This window comes from Gavialis gangeticus, unplaced genomic scaffold, assembly GCF_001723915.1.
Source record: "Gavialis gangeticus isolate Ggan-Ray unplaced genomic scaffold, GavGan_comp1, whole genome shotgun sequence".
NCBI classification, from domain to species: Eukaryota; Metazoa; Chordata; order Crocodylia; family Gavialidae; genus Gavialis; species Gavialis gangeticus.
The window spans coordinates 10,696,297-10,700,208 of NW_017729029.1; the positions used below are offsets into that span (position 1 = coordinate 10,696,297).

The window sequence follows — 3,912 nt, forward strand, 5'->3', positions numbered from 1 at the left end:
TGCTGGTAGTGCTCGGGGGAACAGGGACTCTCCCATTCCCCACTAGTAAGTTTATAGATGGCCACCAGATCCCCTCTCAGCCTTCTCTTGTGGAGGCTGAACAGGTTCAGGTCCCATCACCTCTCCTCGTAGGACCTGCCCTGCTGACCCGACCATGCGGGTGGCCCTCCTCTAGACCCTCTCGATGTTGTCCACATCCCTCCTGAAGTGCAGTGCCCAGAACTGGACGCAGTACTCCAACTGCAGCCTGACCAGTGTCACAGAGGGGGAGGATCACCTCCTTGGACTTGCTCGTGATGCATCTGTGGATGCATGACAAGGTGCGGTTGGCCTTCCTGACCGCGTCCCCACGTTGGTGGCCCACGTTCATCTTGAAGTCTATAATGACTCCAAGATCCTTTTCTGCCTCTGTGCTGAAGAGAAGGAAGTTCCCCAGCCTGTACGTTTGCTGCTGGTTCTTTCTCCCTAGGTGCAGTACCCTGCACTTGTCAGTATTGAATCCCATCTTAATCTCATCCAGCGACCACTGTAACCTGTCCAGATCCAATTGCAGCCTGTCCCTCCCTTCTGGTGTGCCTGCTTCTCCCCACATCTTACTGTCATCTGCGAATCTGAACAAGGTGCTTTTCACCCCCTCATCCAAGTCACTGATGAAGATGGTGAACAGTGCAGGCCCAAGGACCAAGCCCTGCTAAACCCTAGTGCCCACATCCCTCCAGGTCAAATAAGACACATCCACCACTCCCTGGGTACGGCCCTCCAGCCAATTGGCGATCCATCTGACCGTGTAGACATCGACACCAGTCTCCTAATTTTTTTAACGAGAACGGTGTGAGACACAGTGTCGACAGCCTTCCAAAAGTCCAGAAAAACTACGTCCACTGCTACACCTGCGTCTAATGGTTTTGTGACCTGGTCATAGAAGACCACCAGGTTGGTCTGACAGGACCTGCCTCTAATGAACCCATGCTGGTTGCCCCTAAGCATACACTCCCCTGCTGGTCCCTCGCAGATGTGCATCTGGATAATTTTCTCAAAGAGCTTCCCCAGGACTGAGACAGGACTAACAGGCCTATAATTTCCTGGGTCCTCCTTCCTCCCTTTTTTGAAAATGGGTACCACATTAGCCCTTGTCCAGTCCTCTGGCACCTCACCAGAGCACCACGAGTACTCGTAAAGCTGTGCCAGGGGTCCCGCAATGACCTCTGCTAATTCCCTCAGCACTCTGGGGTTGAAATCATCAGGACCTGCTGATTTAACACATCTAGTCCCACCAGAAATTCCCTAACTAGGTCCTCTCTGATCCTGGGCCTGGCTGCGCCTCCCCTAGGACCATCAGGGATCCCAGTGTGGGGGATGACCTGGTCCCTGCTCAGAAAAGTGGAGGCAAAGAAATTGTTAAATAAATCAGTTTTGTCATCTGGTGAGACCACCAGATTTCCTAGCGTGTCCTGCAGACGCCCCACGTTACCCGGAACCTTCTTTTTACCCCCTAGGTATTTAAAAAAGGATTTGTTATCCTTGACCTGGGTCGCTAGTCCCAGTTCCATCTCCGCCTTGGCCTCCCTAACAGCCCCCCTACAATCCCGAGCAACGGAGGTATAGTCCTCCCTGGTGACAGCCCCTCCCTTCCATCGGGTGTACACCTCCTTTTTAGCTTTGAGACTTTCCTGAATGCTTTTGGCGAGCCATGGAGGCTTTTGAGCACCCTTGCCCCCTTTTATCTATGTTGGGATTGGTATCCTTTGGGCTTGGAGGATTGTCTCCTTCAGGAACGACCACTCTTCTTGGACTCCCAACTCCCCACCCCTCCAGGACCTCAGTGCCTCCCCGGCTAGACTCCTTAGCTCAATGAAATCTGCCCTCCTGAAGTCCAGGGCTGCTGTCTTGCTACAGGCCTTTGCCACCCTGCACTGGAAAGTGAATTCCAATAGGTGATGATCGCTATCACCCAGGTCCCATAGCCTTTCCTCACAGGACCTGCCCTGCTGCTCCCTGACGATGCGAGTGGCCCTCCGCTGGACCCTCTCGAAGCTGGCCACATCCCTCCTGAAGTGCAGCGCCCAGAACTGGACGCAGTACTCCAACTGCGGCCTGACCAATGTCACATAGAGGGGGAGGATCACCTCCTTGGTCCTGCTCGTGATGCATCTGCGGATGCATGACAAGGTGCAGTTAGCCTTACTGACCGCGTCCCCACATTGGCAATCCATGTTCATCTTTGAGTCAATAATGACGCCAAGATCTTTTTCTGACTCTGTGCTGACGAGAAGGGAGTTCCCCAGCCTATAGGTATGCTGCTGATTCTTTCTCCCTAGGTGCAGTACCCTACACTTGTCAATATTGAATCCCATCCTATTCTCATCTGCCCACCCTGTAACCTGTTCAGATCTAGTAGTAGCCTGTCCCTCCCTTCTAGCGTGCCCACCTCTCCCCAAATGAACAAAGCTAGCTGCTTTCTGAAACTGAAGGCACCCAAGTCATCTACTAGTTGAATTTAGGGTGCCATCTCCAACTCCTCCAGAAAAGGGTAAGACAGTGGTAGTGACAACAAATAAAGCTAGCACTTAAGAGATTAAGCACAATTCACCCTATGCTTTTACTGTCTTGCTACCTCACGTGCACAACATGCTGATTGTTCACCCCGAAAAAGGGCAAAAGAGTTTTCTCTTTAAGTCTCCCCAAAGCATGACACCTTTAGCGTCACTAGCAGGGATCCAGGTTTTCCATTCACCATGAAAAAACATGGCAAAATGCAGATTTTCACATTTTCAGGAGAAAAATGCAGAAAACAGTGGGTTTCCCCCTGCACATTGGCAGTTTCAGCCTGCAAGGGGCCAGGGGGAGCAGGAGGAAGGCAGTCAGAAAGAGGGTGCCATGTGCATGTGCATACATGCATGGGGCAGCCAAGTAGCCTGCAGAGCAGCTCCATGAAGGTAAGCTGGGGTGGGGGGTGGGACTGAGGCCCCCATAACGAGGGAGGGAGGGGAGTTGGGCAGGGCTGTGTGTGCTGCCCAGACACGGGGATGCATCAGGCCTGGGGCTTGGGCAGGGAGCAGAATTGTGGGCAGGCCAGGGCCCTGGATCTGCAGTGCCCCGCCCCCCGCAGCAGCACCCAAGCCGCAGCTGCTGCCTGCAGGTCTCCTCAGTGGGTGGTATGGCCAGAGCAGAGCTGCGGCAGGGGTTCATTAGTGACAGGCCTCAGTAGCTGTCGAACCAATGGAACAAAGGGCCCTCCTGAGTTAGACCCTCCCAAAAATGCTCTGCTACCACCCTAAGACTTGCCAAGGCACAGCAAGTGGGTACAAGATTCCACTGCAGAAGTATTTACTGCAAGTAAAAGCTGTTTCTACACTCGCCCACGAGGGAATCCACACAGAACAGCCAACATACTTAAGCCTCACTCATTAGCTAACTGTGTTAAAGACAGGAAGGACAGCCCCTAAAATAAACTTCTGCCTCTTTAGGCCTGTTTTGGGAGGCTTTGCCAATATGGACGCATATACAACAGCAGCTCCCAAATTAGCACATCGACCCCACAGGTGGTTTCCAGAAAGGTTTCAGACATGCCTCTTGTGCACAGTTTTTGCAGGGTTTAAAATATGGTCCAGGCATGGCATATAGAATCACTAGGATTCTTCATAGTTTCATAGTTTCTAGGGTCGGAAGGCACCTGAGCAGATCATCTAGTCCGACCCCCTGCCATGGCAGGAAAGAGTACTGGGGTCAAACGACCCCAGCAAGGTGTTCATCTAACCTCCTCTTAAAACCCCCAGGGTAGGAGCCAGCACCACCTCTCTTGGAAGTTGGTTCCAGACCCTAGCCACCCTGACCGTGAAATAGCGCCTCCTGATGTCTAACCTAAACCCACCCTCTGCCAGCTTGTGACCATTATTCCTGGTCACTCCTGGC

The 3,912-nt window shown here is 52.7% G+C and overlaps 1 protein-coding gene and 1 long non-coding RNA gene across 2 annotated transcripts in view; one reads left to right on the plus strand and one right to left on the minus strand.

The window, feature by feature from the left end:
• The window catches only part of NONO (non-POU domain containing, octamer-binding), a 28,210-nt gene that overhangs the window by 17,296 nt on the left and 7,002 nt on the right, over window positions 1-3,912 (minus strand). The window lies entirely within an intron of this gene.
• On the plus strand, window positions 73-2,061 carry LOC109300555. Its single transcript, XR_002098261.1, has 2 exons — window positions 73-110; window positions 1,956-2,061. It is a non-coding gene; the product is annotated as an uncharacterized LOC109300555 (long non-coding RNA).